The sequence below is a fragment of the Rhipicephalus microplus genome, chromosome 3 (assembly GCF_043290135.1).
Source record: "Rhipicephalus microplus isolate Deutch F79 chromosome 3, USDA_Rmic, whole genome shotgun sequence".
NCBI lineage: Eukaryota > Metazoa > Arthropoda > Arachnida > Ixodida > Ixodidae > Rhipicephalus > Rhipicephalus microplus.
In genome coordinates, this window is record NC_134702.1 from 273,153,306 (window position 1) to 273,174,316 (window position 21,011).

Sequence of the window (21,011 nt, forward strand, 5' to 3'; positions counted from 1 at the left end):
CACGCGCAAATATTTTGCCACCACTTGCCCACGCGAAGCGCCAGTTCATTTCCCGTTTCCGAGCAATCGTCATACCCAGCAATTTTTTCAGTTGGGGACAAAGGTGCTCATTTACGAAAACAGACTGTTTAGTTGTGAAACCCAGTTCCTCGGCTGTGAATCGAGTTCTTCTTGCTTTCTTAACGATGGCATCCCTCTTAGCTCGGCGATTGAAAACAACCACGATGTTTTCGTTCAGGGGGGCATCACTGCCTGCTTTGCTACCCCGATCGGGAACAGCGCTTGCATGAGGGCGTACCTCGTTGTTCTTTGCAACACCTGGGTCTGGTGCCGTGTTACTTTGCGAAGTGGCACTCCTCGCTGGCAAACGGTGGCATATTTCTATGTCTTGTTCACTTATTGGCTCCCCCAAGGCGTCACCAACTTTGGCAAGCAATTGCACAAGGTTTTCATTAGGGGTACGTGGGATCCCTTTAATTTCTATATTTTTGTTTCGAGAGTATTGATCCTGAGTAGTTAGGCGCGTGGAATTTTCGTGCACCAACTTTCTCAAACGGTCTATCTCACATTGCATTGCCTCTTGGGACGCCCTGAGAGCAGCGTTTTCCTTTCTAATTTCAGCGCACTCTTGTTTTATGTTTTCGTAGTCTTTGTTCATGTATTCAAGGCTTTTGTTTAACTCTCTGATTTCTTTCCGAATGTCACGTTTGAAGTCCGCGAACTCAGTACCCATGATTAAAGGGCAAGTTACAGATTCAACAGTGGGCAAAACAAGTACGAACTTTGAAAAATAGGCAACAGAGACAGCGCTAGGATAGTGAATGAACTATACAAAACAGGAGGGCAAATGCCTAACCTGGGAAAACAACAGCAATAAGCGTCTCTGTCGTAGGCTGTCCCTGCTGCCAAGTGATCGAGGGAGGCGTTGCAGCTGTCTTTTTGAAGGGCCAGGGGTGGCCGATGCCACGTGGTATGGTGCCGGGCGCAAAAAAGTAGCCGGTCGGTCGGCGCGGCACTCCCGCAAGGCGCTGGATGCAGCACGCTCCGCTATCAACGCCGATAGTCAGCCACTGTACGCCTCGAACACCTGGGAAAACAACAGCAATAAGCGTCTCTGTCGTAGGCTGTCCCTGCTGCCAAGTGATCGAGGGAGGCGTTGCAGCTGTCTTTTTGAAGGGCCAGGGGTGGCCGATGCCACGTGGTATGGTGCCGGGCGCAAAAAAGTAGCCGGTCGGTCGGCGCGGCACTCCCGCAAGGCGCTGGATGCAGCACGCTCCGCTATCAACGCCGATAGTCAGCCACTGTACGCCTCGAACACCTGGGAAAACAACAGCAATAAGCGTCTCTGTCGTAGGCTGTCCCTGCTGCCAAGTCTTTAAACGTGGATGTGTCTGTAAGCGCCACTAGTTGCCATTGCGGCGAGTGTGGTACTTACTTTATGAGCCTCTTTGGCGTCACGTAGCACGTGAACTTATTACCAACTGGCAGCTGACCAATAGTCCCCCGTATACAACCTAGAGGCACCAAGTCTGCCAGTACGAGACCCTCGTTAATGAATAAGGGAAACAAGTGCATACTTAAGGGCTCGTTTTTTTTTCGGGCTTTACAGAATATCAATGAGATCTAACAAACAATAATGCCAAGGAAGGTATAGGGGAAGTTATTAGGCCAATTGTAATGTAAATGAGAAGAAATAAAAGTGGATGAAAAGATAACTTGCCGTGGGCAGGATCCGTACCTGCGACCATCGAATAACGCGTTCGATGCTCTACCACTGAGCTACCACGACAGCTATCCCCCCAGCCACTTTATTGGGTATCTATGTCAATTTGAACGTGGATGTGTCAGTAAGCGCCACTAGTTGCCATTGCGGCGAGTGTGGTACACCCTTTATGAGCCTGTTTGGCGTCACGTAGCACCTGATTTTATTATACTAACTGGCAGCTGACCAATATTTACCCGTATACCACCCAGAGGCACCAAGTCTGCCAGTACAAGACCATCGTTAATGAATAAGGGAAACAAGTGTACACTTAAGGGCTCGTTTGTTTCGTGTTTTAAACAGTATTATCGAGATATAACAGACAATAATGCCAAGTAACGTATAGGGAAAGTGATTAGGCCAGTTTTATTGTAAATGATAAGAAATAAAAGTGGCTGAAAAGATAACTTGCCGTGGGCAGGATCCGAAACTGCGACCTTCGAATAACGCGTTCGATGCTCTACCACTGAGCTACCACGACAGCTATCCCGCCGGTCACATTATTGGGTATCTATGTCAATTTAAACGTGGGAGTGTCACTCAGCACCACTAGTAGCCATGGCGGCGAGTGTGGTACACTCTTTATGAGCCTGTATGGCGTAACGTATCACGTGAACTTATTACTAACTGGCAGCTAACTAATAGTCCCCCGTATACAACCTAGAGGCACCAAGTCTGCCAGTACGAGACCCTCGTTAATGAATAAGGGAAAAAAGTGTATACTTAAGGGCTCGTTTTTTTCGTGTTTTACACAATAATAATGAGATCAAACAGACAATATTGCCAAGGAAGGTACAGGGGTAGTTATTAAACCAATTGTAATGTATATGAGAAGAAAAAAAAGTGCGTAAAAAGATAACCTGCCGTGGGCAGGATCCAAACCTGCGACCTTTGAATAACGCGTTCGATGCTCTACCACTGAGCTAACCGAAAGCTATCTCCCCAGCAACTTTATTGGGTATGTATGTCAATTTATACGTGAGATTGTCAGTCAGCGCCACTAGTAGTCATGGTGGCGAGTGTGGTACACTCTTTATGAGCCTGTATGTCGTAACGTAGCACGTGAACCTATTACTAACTAGCAGCTGGCTAATAGCCCCCCGTATACAACCTAGAGGCACCAAGTCAGCCAGTACGAGCCCCTAGTTAATGAGTAAGGGAAACAAGTGTATACTTAAGGGCTCGTTTTCCGTAGTTTACACAATAATAATGAGATCTAACAGAAAATAATGCCAAGGAAGGTATAGAGGAAGTTACTAGGCCGACTGTAATATAAATGAGAAGAAAGAAGCGTGGGTGAAAAGATTACTGGCCGTTTGCAGGTTCCAAACCTGCCACCTTCGAATAACGCGTTCGTTGCTCTACCACTGAGTTACCACGACAGCTATCCCTCCAGCCACTTTATTGGGTATCTATGTCAATTTAAACGTGAGAGTGTCAGTCAGTGCCACTAGTAGCCATGGCGGCGAGTGTGGTACACTCTTTATGAGCCTGTATGGCGTAATGTATCACGTGAACGTATTACTAACTTGCAGCTGACTAATAGTCCCCCGTATACAACCTAGAGGCACCAAGTCCGCCAGTACGAGACCCTCTTAATTGAATAAGGGAAACAAGTGTATATTTAAGGGCTCGTTTTTTTCGTGTTTTACACAATAATACTGAGATCAAACAGAAGATATTGCCAAGGAAGGTATAGGGGTAGTTATTAAACCAATTGTAATGTATATGAGAAGAAAGAAAAGTGCGTGAAAAGATCATTTGCCGTGAGCAGGATCCAAACCTGCGACCTTCGAATAACGCGTTCGATGCTCTACCACTGAGCTACAACGACAGCTATCTCCCCAGCCACTTTATTGGGTATGTATGTCAATTTAAACGTGAGAGTGTCAGTCAGCGCCACTAGTAGCCATGGCGGCGAGTGTGGTACACTCTTTATGAGCCTGTATGTCGTAACGTAGCACGTGAACTTATTACTAACTTGCAGCTGGCCAATAGTCCCCCGTATACAACCTAGAGGCACCAAGTCAGCCAGTACGAGCTTCTAGTTAATGAGTAAGGGAAACAAGTGTATACTTAAGGGCTCGTTTTTTATGTGTTTTACCCAATAATAATGAGATTTAACAGACAGTAATGCCATGGAAGGTATAGGGGAATTTATTAGGCCAATCGTAATGTAAATGAGAAGCAAAAAAGTGGGCGAAAAGATAACTTGCCTTGGGCAGGATCTGAACCTTAGACCATCGAATAACGCGTTCGATGCTCTGCCACTGAGCTCTCACGAAAGCTATCCCGCCAGCAACTTTATTGGGTATCTATGTCAATTTAAACGTGGATGTGTCAGTAAGCGCCACTAGTTGCCATTGCAGCGAATGTGGTACACCCTTTATGAGCCTGTTTGGCGTCACGTAGCACGTGAACTTATTGCTAACTGGCAGCTGACCAATATTCCCCCGTATACAACCCGGAGGCACCAAGTCTGCCAGTACCAGACCCTCGTTAATGAATTAGGGAAACAAGTGTATACTCAAGGGCTCATTTTTTTCGTGTTTTACACAATCATATTGAAACCTAACAGACAATAATGCCAAGGAGCGTATAGGGAAAGTTATTAGGTCAGTTTTAATGTAATTGAGAAGAATGAAAAGTGGCTGAAAAGATAACTTGCCATGGACAGGATCCGAACCTGCGACCTTCGAATAACGCGTTCGATGCTCTACCACTGAGCTACCACGGCAGCTATCCCGCCGGTCACTTTATTGGGTATCTATGTTAATTTTAACGTGGGAGTATCAGTCAGCGCCTATCGCAGCCATCGCGGCGAGTGTGGTACACACTTTATGAGCCTGTTTGGCGTCACGTAGCACGTCAACCTAATACTAACTGGCAGCTGACCAATAGTTCCCCGTATAAACTCTAGAGGCACCAAGTCTGCGAGTACGAGACCCATGTTAATGAATAAGGGAAACAAGTGTATACTTAAGGGCTTTTTGTTCGTGTTTGACACATTATTATTGAGATCTAACTGACAATATAACCAAAGAACGCGTAGGGGAAGTTAAAAAGACACTTTAATAGTAAATGAGAAGAAATTAAAGTGGGTGAAAAAATAACTTGCCGTAGGCAGGATCCGAACCTGCGACCTCCGAATAACGCGTTCGATGCTCTACCACTGAGCTACCACTACATCTATCCCTCCAGCCACTTTATTGGGTATCTATGTCAATTTAAACTTGGAAGTGTCACTCAGCGCCACTAGTAGCCATGCAGGCGAGAGTGGCACACTCTTTATGAGTATGTTTGTCGTCACGTAGCACGCGATCTTACTACTAACTGACAGCTGCGCGATAGTCCCCCGTATACAACCTAAAGGCACCAAGTCTGCCAGTACGAGACCCTCGTTAATGAATAAGGGAAACAAGTGTATACTTAAGGGCTCGTTTTCCGTAGTTTACACATATAATAATGAGATCTAACAGACAATAATGCCAAGGAAGGTATAGAGGAAGTTATTAGGGCGATTGTAATATAAATGAGAAGAAAGAAACGTGGGTGAAAAGATAACTTGCCGTGGGCAGGATCCAAACCTGCGACCTTCGAATAACGCGTTCGATGCTCTACCACTGAGCTACAACGACAGCTATCTCCCCAGCCACTTTATTGGGTATGTATGTCAATTTAAACGTGAGAGTGTCAGTAAGCGCCACTAGTTGCCATTGCGGCGAGTGTGGTACACCCTTTATGAGCCTGTTTGGCGTCACGTAGCACCTGATTTTATTATACTAACTGGCAGCTGACCAATATTTACCCGTATACCACCCAGAGGCACCAAGTCTGCCAGTACAAGACCATCGTTAATGAATAAGGGAAACAAGTGTACACTTAAGGGCTCGTTTGTTTCGTGTTTTACACAGTATTATCGAGATATAACAGACAATAATGCCAAGTAACGTATAGGGAAAGTGATTAGGCCAGTTTTATTGTAAATGATAAGAAATAAAAGTGGCTGAAAAGATAACTTGCCGTGGGCAGGATCCGAAACTGCGACCTTCGAATAACGCGTTCGATGCTCTACCACTGAGCTACCACGACAGCTATCCCGCCGGTCACATTATTGGGTATCTATGTCAATTTAAACGTGGGAGTGTCACTCAGCACCACTAGTAGCCATGGCGGCGAGTGTGGTACACTCTTTATGAGCCTGCTTGGCGTCACGTAGCAGGTGAACTTATTTTTAACTGGCAGCTGACCCCCCGTATAAAACCCCCGTGTACAACCTAGAGGCACCAAGTCCGCCAGTACTAGACCCTCGGCAATGAAAAAGCGAAACAAGTGTATACTTAAGGGCTCGTTTTCCGTAGTTTACACAATAATAATGAGATCTAACAGACAATAATGCCAAGGAAGGTATAGAGGAAATTATTAGGCCGATTGTAGTATAAATGAGAAGAAAGAAACGTGGGTGAAAAGATTACTGGCTGTGGGCAGGATCCAAACCTGCCACCTTCGAATAACGCGTTCGTTGCTCAACCACTGAGTTACCACGACAGCTATCCCCCCAGCCAGATTATTGGGTATGTATGTCAATTTAAACGTGGATGTGTCTGTAAGCGCCACTAGTTGCCATTGCGGCGAGTGTGGTACTTACTTTATGAGACTCTTTGGCGTCACGTAGCACGTGAACTTATTACCAACTGGCAGCTGACCAATAGTCCCCCGTATACAACCTAGAGGCACCAAGTCTGCCAGTACAAGACCATCGTTAATGAATAAGGGAAACAAGTGTACACTTAAGGGCTCGTTTTTTTGTGTTTTACACAGTATTATCGAGATATAACAGACAATAATGCCAAGTAACGTATAGGGAAAGTGATTAGGCCAGTTTTATTGTAAATGATAATAAATAAAAGTGGCTGAAAAGATAACTTGCCGTGGGCAGGATCCGAAACTGCGACCTTCGAATAACGCGTTCGATGCTCTACCACTGAGCTACCACGACAGCTATCCCGCCGGTCACATTATTGGGTATCTATGTCAATTTAAACTTGGGAGTGTCACTCAGCGCCACTAGTAGCCATGCAGGCGAGAGTGACACACTCTTTATGAGTATGTTTGGCGTCACGTAGCACGCGAACTTACTACTAACTGGCAGCTGAGCGATAGTCCCCCGTATACAACCTAAAGGCACCAAGTCTGCCAGTACGAGACCCACGTTAATGAATAAGGGAAACAAGTGTATACTTAAGGGCTCGTTTTCCGTAGTTTACACAATAATATTGATATCTAACAGACAATAATGCCAAGGAAGGTATAGAGGAAGTTATTAGGCCGACTGTAATATAAATGAGAAGAAAGAACCGTGGGTGAAAAGATTACTGGCCGTTTGCAGGATCCAAACCTGCCACCTTCGAATAACGCGTTCGTTGAATTACCACTGAGTTACCACGACAGCTATCCCTCCAGCCACTTTATTGGGTATCTATGTCAATTTAAACGTGAGAGTGTCAGTCAGTGCCACTAGTAGCCATGGCGACGATTGTGGTACACTCTTTATGAGTCTGTCTGGCGTAACGTATCACGTGAACTAATTACTAACTGGCAGCTGACTAATAGTCCCCCGTATACAATCTAGAGGCACCAAGTCAGCCTGTACGAGCCCCTAGTTAATGAGTAAGGGAAACAAGTGTATACTTAAGGGCTCGTTTTTTATGTGTTTTACACAATAATATTGAGATTTAACAGACAGTAATGCCAAGGAAGGTATAGGGGAATTTATTAGGCCGATCGTAATGTAATTGAGAAGCAAAAAAGTGGGTGAAAAGATAACTTGCCGTGGGCAGGATCTGAACCTTAGACCATCGAATAACGCGTTCGATGCTCTGCCACTGAGCTCCCACGACAGCTATCCCCCCCGCCACTTTATTGGGTATCTATGTCAATTTAAACGTGGATGTGTCAGTAAGCGCCACTAGTTGCCATTGCAGCGAGTGTGGTACACCCTTTATGAGCCTGTTTGGCGTCAAGTAGCACGTGAACTTATTGCTAACTGGCAGCTGACCAATATTCCCCCGTATGCAACCCAGAGGCACCATGTCTGCCAGTACGAGACCCTCGTTAATGAATAAGGGAAACAAGTGTATACTTAAGGGCTCAATTTTTTCGTGTGTTACACAGTATTATTGAGATATAACAGACAATAATGCCAAGTAGCGTATGGAGAAAGTGATTAGGCCAGTTTTATTTTAAATGATAATAAATAAAAGTGGCTGAAAAGATAACTTGCCGTGGGCAGGATCCGAAACTGCGACCTTCGAATAACGCGTTCGATGCTCTACCACTGAGCTACCACGGCAGCTATCCCGCCGGTCACTTTATAGGGCATCTATGTCAATTTAAACGTAGGAGTGTCACTCAGCGCCACTAGTAGCCATGGCGGCAAGTGTGATACACTCTTTATGAGCCTGCTTAGCGTCACGTAGCAGGTGAACTTATTTTTAACTGGCAGCTGACCCCCCGTATAAAATCCCCGTATACAACCTAGAGGCACCAAGTCTGCCAGTACGAGACCCTCGTTAATGAAAAAGCGAAACAAGTGTATACTTAAGGGCTCGCTTTTTTTCGTGTTTTACACAATAATAATCAGAACTAACAGACAATATAACCAAAGAACGTGTAGGGGAAGTTAAAAGGCCAATTTTAATGTAAATGAGAAGAAAGAAAAGTGGGTGAAAAGATAACTTGCCGTGGGCAGGATCCGAACCTGCGACCTCCGAATAACGCGTTCGATGCTCTACCACTGAGCTACCACTACATCTATCCCTCCAGCCACTTTATTGGGTATTACTGTCAATTTAAACTTGGGAGTGCCACTCAGCGCCACTAGTAGCCATGCAGGCGAGAGTGGCACACTCTTTATGAGTATGTTTGGTGTCACGTAGCACGCGAACTTACTTCTAACTGGCAGCTGAGCGATAGTCCCCCGTATACAACCTAAAGGCACCAAGTCTGCCAGTACGAGACCCACGTTAATGAATAAGGGAAACAAGTGTATACTTAAGGGCTCGTTTTCCGTAGTTTACACAATAATAATCAGATCTAGCAGACAATAATGTCAAGGAAGGTATAGAGAAAGCTATTAGGCCGATTGTAATATAATTGAGAAGAAAGAAAAGTGGGTGAAAAGATTACTGGCTGTGGGCAGGATCCAAACCTGCCACCTTCGAATAGCGCGTTCGTTGCTCTACTACTGAGCTACCACGACCGCTATCCCCCAAGACACTTTATTGGGTATCTATGTCAATTTAAACGTGAATGCGTCTGTAAGCGCCACTCCTTGCCATTGCGGCGAGTGTGGTACACCCTTTATGAGCCTGTTTCGTGTCACGTAGCACGTGAACTTATTATACTAACTGGCAGCTGACCAATATTTACCCGTATACCACCCAGAGGCACCAAGTCTGCCAGTACAAGACCATTGTTAATGAATAAGGGAAACAAGTGTACACTTAAGGGCTCGTTTTTTTCGTGTTTTACACAGTATTATTGAGATATAACAGACAATAATGCCAAGTAGCGTATAGGGAAAGTGATTAGGCCAGTTTTATTTTGAATGATAATAAATAAAAATGGCTGAAAAGATAACTATCCGTGGGCAGGATCCGAAACTGCGACCTTCGAATAACGCGTTCGATGCTCTACCACTGAGCTACCACGACAGCTATCCCGCCGGTCACTTTATTGGGTATCTATGTCAATTTAAACGTGGGAGTGTCACTCAGCGCCACTAGTAGCCATGGCGGCAAGTGTGAAACACTCTTTATGAGCCTGTTTGGCGTCACGTAGCACGTGAACTTATTTCTAACCGGCTGCTGACCAATAGTCCCCCGTATACAACCTAGAGGCACCAAGTCTGCCAGTACAAGATCCTCGTTAATGAATAAGGGAAACAAGTGTGTACTTAAGGGCTCGTTTTTTTATATTTACACAATAATAATGAGATCTAACAGACAGTAATGACAAGGAAGCTATATGGGAAGCTATTAGGCCAATGGTAATGTAAGTGAGAAGAAAGTGAAGTGGGTTAAAAGATAACTTGCCGGGGGCAGGATCCGAACCTGCGACCTTCGAATGACGCGTTCGATGCTCTACCACTGAGCTAGCCTGACAGCTATCCTTCCAGCCAGTTTATTGGTTATCTATGGCAATTTAAACGTGGGAGTGTCAATCAGCGCCACTAGTAGCCATGGTGGCGAGCGTAGTACACTCTTTATGAACCTGCTTGGCGTCACGTAGCATGTGAACTTATTACTAACTGGCAGCTGACCAATAGTCGCCCGTATAAAACCTAGAGGCACCAAGTCTGCCAGTACGAGACCCTCGGTAATGAATAAGGGAAACAAGTGTATACTTAAGGGCTCGTGTTTTTGTGTTTTACACAATAATAATGAGATCAAACAGACAATAATGCCAAGAAAGGTATAGAGGAAGTTATTAGGCCGATTGTAATATAAATGAGAAGAAAGAAACGTGGGTGAAAAGATTACTGGCTGTGGGCAGGATCCAAACCTGCCACCTTCGAATAACGCGTTCGTTGCTCTACCACTGAGTTACCGCGACAGATATCCCCCCAGCCAGTTTATTGGGTATCTATGTCAATTTAAACGTGGATGTGTCTGTAAGCGCCACTAGTTGCCATTGCGGCGAGTGTGGTACTTACTTTATGAGCCTGTTTGGCGTCACGTAGCACGTGAACTTATTACCAACTGGCAGCTGACCAATAGTCCCCCGTATACAACCTACAGGCACCAAGTCTGCCGGTACGAGACCCTCGTTAATGAATAAGGGAAACAAGTGCATACTTAAGGGCTCGTTTTTTTTTCGTGCTTTACACAATATCAATGAGATCTAACAAGCAATCATGCCAAGGAAGGTATAGGGGAAGTTATTAGGCCAATTGTAATGTAAATGAGAAGAAATAAAAGTGGATGAAAAGATTACTTGCCGTGGGCAGGTTCCGTACCTGCGACCATCTAATAACGCGTTCGATGCTCTACCACTGAGCTACCAAGACAGCTATCCCCCAGACACTTTATTGGGTATCTATGTCAATTTAAACGTGGATGTGTCTGTAAGCGCCACTCCTTGCCATTGCGGCGAGTGTGGTACACTCTTTATGAGCCTGTATGGCGTAACGGAGCAGGTGAACTCATTACTAACTGGAAGCTGGCCAATAGTCCCCCGCATACACCTAGAGGCAACAAGTCAGCCAGTACGAACCTCTCGTTAATGAATAAGGGAAAAAGTGTATACTTAAGGGCTCGTTTTTTTCGTGTTTTACACAATAATAATGAGATCTAACAGACAATTATTCCAAAGAAGGTATAGGGGTAGTTATCAGGCCAATTGTAGTGTAAATGAGAAGAAAGAAAAGTGGGTGAAAAGATAACCTGCCGTGGGCAGGATCCGAACCTGCGACCTTCGAATAACGCGTTCGATGCTCTACTACTGAGGTACAACCACAGCAATTGCCCCAGCCACTTTATTGGGTATCTAAGTCAATTTAAACGTGGGACTGTCCGTCAGTGCCACTAGTAGCCGTGGCGGCGAGCGTGGTACACTCTTTATGAACCTGCTTGGCGTCACGTAGCACGTGAACTAATTACTAACTGGCAGCTGACCAATCGTCCCCCGTATACAACCTAGAGGCACCAAGTCTGCAAGTACGAGACCCTCGTTAATGAATAAGGGAAACAAATGTATACTTAAGGGCTCATTTTTTTCGTATTTTACACAATATTATTGAGTTCTAACCGACAATAATGCCAAAGAACGTATAGGGAAAGTTATTAGGCCAGTTTTAATGTAAATGAGAAGAAAGAAAAGAGGCTGAAAAGATGACTTGCCGTGGGCAGGATCCGAACCTGCGACCTTCGAATAACGCGTTCGATGCTCTACCACTGAGCTACCACGACAGCACTCCCGCCGGTCACTTTATTGGGTATCTATGTCACTTTAAACGTGGGAGTGTCAGCAAGCGCCACTAGTTGCCATTGTGGCGAGTGTGGTACACCCTTTATGAGCCTGCTTGGCGTCACGTAGCACGTGAACTTATTACTAACTGGCAGCTGACTAATAGTCCCCCGTATACAACCTAGAGGCACCAAGTCTCTCAGTACGAGACCCTAGTTAATAAATAAGGGAAACAAGTGTATCCTTAAGGGCTCGGTTTTTTGTGTTTTACACAATAATTATGAGATCTAACAGTCAGTAATGACAAGGAAGCTATATGGGAAGCTATTAGGCCAATTGTAATGTAAGTGAGAAGAAAGTGAAGTGGGTTAAAAGATAACTTGCCGGGGGCAGGATCCGAACCTGCGACCTTCGAATGACGCGTTCGATGCTCTACCACTGAGCTAGCCTGACACCTATCCGTCCAGCCAGTTTATTGGTTATCTATGGCAATTTAAACGTGGGAGTTTCACTCAGCGCCACTAGTAGCCATGGCGGCGAGCGTAGTACACTCTTTATGAACCTGCTTGGCGTCACGTAGCATGTGAACTTATTACTAACTGGCAGCTGACCAATAGTCCCCCGTATAAAACCTAGAGGCACCAAGTCTGCCAGTACGAGACCCTCGGTAATGAATAAGGGAAAAAAGTGTATACTTAAGGGCTCGTTTTTTAGTGTTTTACACAATAATAATGAGATCAAACAGACAATGATGCCAAGGAAGGTATAGAGGAAGTTATTAGGCCGATTGTAATATAAATGAGAAGAAAGAAACGTGGGTGAAAAGATTACTGGCTGTGGGCAGGATCCGTACCTGCGACCATCGAATAACGCGCTCGATGCTCTACCACTGAGCTACCACGACAGCTATCCCCCCAGACACTTTATTGGGTATCTATGTCAAGTTAAACGTGGATGTGTCTGTAAGCGCCACTCCTTGCCATTGCGGCGAGTGTGGTACTCCCTTTATGAGCCTGTTTCGTGTCACGTAGCACGTGAACTTATTATACTAACTGGCAGCTGACCAATATTTACCCGTATACCACCCAGAGGCACCAAGTCTGCCAGGACAAGACCATCGTTAATGAATAAGGGAAACAAGTGTACACTTAAGGGCTCGTTTTGTTCGTGTTTTACACAGTAATATAGAGATATAACAGACAATAATGCCAAGTAACGTATAGGAAAAGTGATTAGGCCAGTTTTATTTTAAATGATAATAAATAAAAGTGGCTGAAAAGATAACTTGCCGTGGGCAGGATCCGAAACTGCGACCTTCGAATAACGCGTTCGATGCTCTACCACTGAGCTACCACGACAGCTATCCCGCCGGTCACTTTATTGGGTATCTATGTCAATTTAAACGTGGGAGTGTCACTCAGCGCCACTAGTAGCCATGGCGGCAAGTGTGATACACTCTTTATGAGCCTGTTTGGCGTCACGTAGCACGTGAACTTATTACTAACCAGCTGCTGACCAATAGTCTCCCGTATACAACCTAGAGGCACCAAGTCTGCCAGTACAAGATCCTCGTTAATGAATAAGGGAAACAAGTGTGTACTTAAGGGCTCGTTTTTTTATATTTACACAATAATAATGAGATCTAACAGACAATAATGCCAAGAAAGGTATAGGAGAAGTTATTAGGCCGATTGTAATGTAAATGACAAGAAAGAAAGTGGGTGAAAAGATAACTTGCCGTGGGCAGGATCCGAACCTGCGACCTTCGAATAACGCGTTCTATGCTCTACCACTGAGCTACCACGACCACTATTGCCCCACCCACTTTATTGGGTATGTATGTCAATTTAAACGTGAGAGTGTCAGTCAGCGCCACTAGTAGCCATGGCGGCGAGTGTGGTACACTCTTTATGAGCCTGTATGGCGTAACGTAGCAGGTGAACTTATTACTAACTGGCAGCTGACTAATAGTCCCCCGTATACAACCTAAAGGCACCAAGTCTGCCAGTACAAGATCCTCGTTAATGAATAAAGGAAACAAGTGTTTACTTAAGGGCTTGTTTTTTTCAGCTTTAGGCAATAATAATGAGATCTAACAGACAATATGGCCAAGAAAGGTATAGGAGAAGTTATTAGGCCAATTGTAATGGGAATGAAGAGAAAGAAAAGTGGGTGAAAAGATAACTTGCCATGGGCAGGATCCGAACCAGCGACCTTCGAATAACACGTTCTATGCTCTACCACTGAGCTACAACGACCACTATCGCCCCAGCCACTTTATTGGGTATGTATGTCAATTTAAACGTGAGAGTGTCAGTCAGCGCCACTAGTAGCCATGGTGCGAGTGTGGTACACTCTTTATGAGCCTGTATGGCGTAATATAGCACGTGAACTTATTACTAACTGGCAGCTGGCCAATAGTTCCCCGTATACAACCTAGAGGCACCAAGTCTGCCAGTACAAGATCCTCGTTAATGAATAAGAGATACAAGTGTATACTTAAGGGCTCGTTTTTTTAGTTTTACACAATAATAATGAGATCTAACAGATAATATTGCCAAAAAAGGTATAGGAGAAGTTATTAGGCCAATTGTAATGTGAATGACAAGAAAGAAAAGTGGGTGAAAAGATAACAAGCCGTGGGCAGGATCCGAACCTGCGACCTTCGAATAACGCGTTCTATGCTCTACCACTGAGCTACCATGACCACTATCGCCCAAGCCACTTTATTGGGTATGTATGTCAATTTAAACGTGAGAGTGTCAGTCAGCGCCACAAGTAGCCTTGGCGGCGAGTGGCGTACACTCTTTATGAGCCTGTATGGCGTAACGTAGCACTTGAACTTATTACTAACTGGCAGCTGACTAATAGTCCCCCGTATACAACCTAGAGGCACCAAGTCTGCCAGTACGAGACCCTCGTTAATGAATAAAGGAAACAAGTGTATACGTAAGGGCTCGTTTTTATGTGTTTTACACAATATTAATGAGATCTAACAGACAATATTGCCAAGAAAGGTATAGGAGAAGTTATTAGGCCAATTGTAATGTGAAAGACAAGAAAGAAAAGTGAGTGAAAAGATAAGTTGCCGAGGGCAGGATCCGAACGTGCGATTTTCGAATAAGGCGTTCGATGCTCTACCACTAAGCTACCACGAAAGCTATTCCCCGAGCCACTTCATTGGGTATCCCTGTCAATTTAAACGTGGGACTGTCAGTCAGTGCCACTAGTAGCCGTGGCGGCGAGTGTGGTACACTCTTTATGAGCCTGTTTGGCGTCACGTAGCACGTGAACTTATTACTAACCGGCAGCTGACCAATAGTCACCCGTATACAACCTAAAGGCACCAAGTCTGCCAGTACAAGATCCTCGTTAATGAATAAGAGATACAAATGTATACTTAAGGGCTCGTTTTTTTAGTTTCACACAATAATAATGAGATCTAACAGAAAATATTGCCAAAAAAGGTATAGGAGAAGTTATTAGGCCAATTGTAATGTGAATGACAAGAAAGAAAAGTGGGTGAAAAGATAACTTGCCGTGGGCAGGATCCGAACCTGCGACCTTCGAATATCGCGTTCTATGCTCTACCACTGAGCTACCACGACCACTATCGCCCCAGCCACTTTATTAGGTATGTATGTCAATTTAAACGTGAGAGTGTCAGTCAGCGCCACAAGTAGCCATGGCGGCGAGTGGCGTACACTATTTATGAGCCTGTATGGCGTAACGTAGCACTTGAACTTATTACTAACTGGCAGCTGACTAATAGTCCCCCGTATACAACCTAGAGGCACCAGGTCTGCCAGTACGAGACCCTCGTTAATGAATAAAGGAAACAAGTGTATACTTAAGGGCTCGTTTTATGTGTTTTACACAATAATAATGAGATCTAACAGACAATATTGCCAAGAAAGGTATAGGAGAAGTTATTAGGCCAATTGTAATGTGAATGACAAGAAAGAAAAGTTGGTGAAAAGATAACTTGCCGTGGGCAGGATCCGAACCTGCGACCTTCGAATAACGCGTTCTATGCTCTACCACTGAGCTACAACGACCACTATTGCCCCAGCCACTTAATTGGGTATGTATGTCTATTTAAACGTGAGAGTGTCAGTCATCGCCACTAGTAGCCATGGCGGCGAGTGTGGTACACTCTTTATGAGCCTGTATGGCGTAACGTAGCACGTGAACTTATTACTAACTGGCAGCTGGCCAATAGTCCCCCGTATACAACCAAGAGGCACCAAGTCAGCCAGTACGAGCCCCTCGTTAATGAGTAAGGGAAATAAGTGTATACTTAAGGGCTCGTTTTTTATGTGTTTTACACAATAATAATGAGATTTAACAGACAGTAATGCCAAGGAAGGTATAGGGAAAGTCATTAGGCCAATCGTAATGTAAATGAGAAGAAAGAAAAGTGGGTGAAAAGATAACTTGCCGAGGGCAGGATCCGAACCTGCGACCATCGAATAACGCGTTCGATGCTCTATCACTGAGCTACCATGACAGCTATCCCCCCAGCCACTTTATTGGGTATCTATATCAATTTAAACGTGAGAGTGTCAGTCAGCGCCACTAGTAGCCATGGCGGCGAGTGTGGTACACTCTTTATGAGCCTGTATGGCGTAGCGTAGCACGTGAACTCATTACTAACTGGAGCTGGCCAATAGTCCCCCGTATACAACCTAGAGGCAACAAGTCTGCCAGTACGAGACCCTCGTTAATGAATAAGGGAAACAAGTGTATACTTAAGGGCTCGTTTTTTTTAGTTTTACACAATAATAATGAGATCTAACAGACAATATTGCCAAGAAAGGTATAGGAGAAGTTATTAGGCCAATTGTAATGTGAATGACAAGAAAGAAAAGTGGGTGAAAAGATAACTTGCCTTGGGCAGGATCCGAACCTGCGACCTTCGAATAACGCGTTCTATGCTCTACCACTGAGCTACAACGACCACCATCGCCCCAGCCACTTAATTGGGTATGTATGTCAATTTAAACGTGAGAGTGTCAGTCAGCGCCACTAGTAGCCATGGCGGGGAGTGTGGTACACTCTTTATGAGCCTGTATGGCGTAACGTAGCACGTGAACTCATTACTAACTGGCAGCTGGCCAATAGTCCCCCGTATACAACCAAGAGGCACCAAGTCAGCCAGTACGAGCCCCTCGTTAATGAGTAAGGGAAACAAGTGTATGCTTAAGGGCTCGTTTTTTACGTGTTTTACACAATAATAATGAGATTTAACAGACAGTAATGCCAAGGAAGGTATAGGGGAATTTATTAGGCCAATCGTAATGTAAATGAGAAGAAAGAAAACTGGGTGAAAAGATAACTTGCCGTGGGCAGGATCCGAACCTGCGACCTTCGAATAACGCGTTCTATGCTCTACCACTGAGCTACAACGACCACTATTGCCCCAGCCACTTAATTGGGTATGTATGTCAATTTAAACGTGAGAGTGTCAGTCAGCGCCACTAGTAGCCATGGCGGCGAGTGTGGTACACTCTTTATGAGCCTGTATGGCGTAACGTAGCACGTGAACTTATTACTAACTGGCAGCTGGCCAATAGTCCCCCGTATACAACCAAGAGGCACCAAGTCAGCCAGTACGAGACCATCGTTAATGAATAAGGGAAACAAGTGTACACTTAAGGGCTCGTTTGTTTCGTGTTTTACACAGTATTATCGAGATATAACAGACAATAATGCCAAGTAACGTATAGGGAAAGTGATTAGGCCAGTTTTAATGTAAATGATAAGAAATAAAAGTGGCTGAAAAGATAACTTGCCGTGGGCAGGATCCGAAACTGCGACCTTCGAATAACGCGTTCGATGCTCTACCACTGAGCTACCACGACAGCTATCCCGCCGGTCACATTATTGGGTATCTATGTCAATTTAAACGTGGGAGTGTCACTCAGCACCACTAGTAGCCATGGCGGCGAGTGTGGTACACTCTTTATGAGCCTGCTTGGCGTCACGTAGCAGGTGAACTTATTTTTAACTGGCAGCTGACCCCCCGTATAAAACCCCCGTGTACAACCTAGAGGCACCAAGTCCGCCAGTACTAGACCCTCGGCAATGAAAAAGCGAAACAAGTGTATACTTAAGGGCTCGTTTTCCGTAGTTTACACAATAATAATGAGATCTAACAGACAATAATGCCAAGGAAGGTATAGAGGAAATTATTAGGCCGATTGTAGTATAAATGAGAAGAAAGAAACGTGGGTGAAAAGATTACTGGCTGTGGGCAGGATCCAAACCTGCCACCTTCGAATAACGCGTTCGTTGCTCAACCACTGAGTTACCACGACAGCTATCCCCCCAGCCAGATTATTGGGTATGTATGTCAATTTAAACGTGGATGTGTCTGTAAGCGCCACTAGTTGCCATTGCGGCGAGTGTGGTACTTACTTTATGAGACTCTTTGGCGTCACGTAGCACGTGAACTTATTACCAACTGGCAGCTGACCAATAGTCCCCCGTATACAACCTAGAGGCACCAAGTCTGCCAGTACAAGACCATCGTTAATGAATAAGGGAAACAAGTGTACACTTAAGGGCTCGTTTTTTTGTGTTTTACACAGTATTATCGAGATATAACAGACAATAATGCCAAGTAACGTATAGGGAAAGTGATTAGGCCAGTTTTATTGTAAATGATAATAAATAAAAGTGGCTGAAAAGATAACTTGCCGTGGGCAGGATCCGAAACTGCGACCTTCGAATAACGCGTTCGATGCTCTACCACTGAGCTACCACGACAGCTATCCCGCCGGTCACATTATTGGGTATCTATGTCAATTTAAACTTGGGAGTGTCACTCAGCGCCACTAGTAGCCATGCAGGCGAGAGTGACACACTCTTTATGAGTATGTTTGGCGTCACGTAGCACGCGAACTTACTACTAACTGGCAGCTGAGCGATAGTCCCCCGTATACAACCTAAAGGCACCAAGTCTGCCAGTACGAGACCCACGTTAATGAATAAGGGAAACAAGTGTATACTTAAGGGCTCGTTTTCCGTAGTTTACACAATAATATTGATATCTAACAGACAATAATGCCAAGGAAGGTATAGAGGAAGTTATTAGGCCGACTGTAATATAAATGAGAAGAAAGAACCGTGGGTGAAAAGATTACTGGCCGTTTGCAGGATCCAAACCTGCCACCTTCGAATAACGCGTTCGTTGAATTACCACTGAGTTACCACGACAGCTATCCCTCCAGCCACTTTATTGGGTATCTATGTCAATTTAAACGTGAGAGTGTCAGTCAGTGCCACTAGTAGCCATGGCGACGATTGTGGTACACTCTTTATGAGTCTGTCTGGCGTAACGTATCACGTGAACTAATTACTAACTGGCAGCTGACTAATAGTCCCCCGTATACAATCTAGAGGCACCAAGTCAGCCTGTACGAGCCCCTAGTTAATGAGTAAGGGAAACAAGTGTATACTTAAGGGCTCGTTTTTTATGTGTTTTACACAATAATATTGAGATTTAACAGACAGTAATGCCAAGGAAGGTATAGGGGAATTTATTAGGCCGATCGTAATGTAATTGAGAAGCAAAAAAGTGGGTGAAAAGATAACTTGCCGTGGGCAGGATCTGAACCTTAGACCATCGAATAACGCGTTCGATGCTCTGCCACTGAGCTCCCACGACAGCTATCCCCCCAGCCACTTTATTGGGTATCTATGTCAATTTAAACGTGGATGTGTCAGTAAGCGCCACTAGTTGCCATTGCAGCGAGTGTGGTACACCCTTTATGAGCCTGTTTGGCGTCAAGTAGCACGTGAACTTATTGCTAACTGGCAGCTGACCAATATTCCCCCGTATGCAACCCAGAGGCACCATGTCTGCCAGTACGAGACCCTCGTTAATGAATAAGGGAAACAAGTGTATACTTAAGGGCTCAATTTTTTCGTGTGTTACACAGTATTATTGAGATATAACAGACAATAATGCCAAGTAGCGTATGGAGAAAGTGATTAGGCCAGTTTTATTTTAAATGATAATAAATAAAAGTGGCTGAAAAGATAACTTGCCGTGGGCAGGATCCGAAACTGCGACCTTCGAATAACGCGTTCGATGCTCTACCACTGAGCTACCACGGCAGCTATCCCGCCGGTCACTTTATAGGGCATCTATGTCAATTTAAACGTAGGAGTGTCACTCAGCGCCACTAGTAGCCATGGCGGCAAGTGTGATACACTCTTTATGAGCCTGCTTAGCGTCACGTAGCAGGTGAACTTATTTTTAACTGGCAGCTGACCCCCCGTATAAAATCCCCGTATACAACCTAGAGGCACCAAGTCTGCCAGTACGAGACCCTCGTTAATGAAAAAGCGAAACAAGTGTATACTTAAGGGCTCGCTTTTTTTCGTGTTTTACACAATAATAATCAGAACTAACAGACAATATAACCAAAGAACGTGTAGGGGAAGTTAAAAGGCCAATTTTAATGTAAATGAGAAGAAAGAAAAGTGGGTGAAAAGATAACTTGCCGTGGGCAGGATCCGAACCTGCGACCTCCGAATAACGCGTTCGATGCTCTACCACTGAGCTACCACTACATCTATCCCTCCAGCCACTTTATTGGGTATTACTGTCAATTTAAACTTGGGAGTGCCACTCAGCGCCACTAGTAGCCATGCAGGCGAGAGTGGCACACTCTTTATGAGTATGTTTGGTGTCACGTAGCACGCGAACTTACTTCTAACTGGCAGCTGAGCGATAGTCCCCCGTATACAACCTAAAGGCACCAAGTCTGCCAGTACGAGACCCACGTTAATGAATAAGGGAAACAAGTGTATACTTAAGGGCTCGTTTTCCGTAGTTTACACAATAATAATCAGATCTAGCAGACAATAATGTCAAGGAAGGTATAGAGAAAGCTATTAGGCCGATTGTAATATAATTGAGAAGAAAGAAAAGTGGGTGAAAAGATTACTGGCTGTGGGCAGGATCCAAACCTGCCACCTTCGAATAGCGCGTTCGTTGCTCTACTACTGAGCTACCACGACCGCTATCCCCCAAGACACTTTATTGGGTATCTATGTCAATTTAAACGTGAATGCGTCTGTAAGCGCCACTCCTTGCCATTGCGGCGAGTGTGGTACACCCTTTTTGAGCCTGTTTCGTGTCACGTAGCACGTGAACTTATTATACTAACTGGCAGCTGACCAATATTTACCCGTATACCACCCAGAGGCACCAAGTCTGCCAGTACAAGACCATTGTTAATGAATAAGGGAAACAAGTGTACACTTA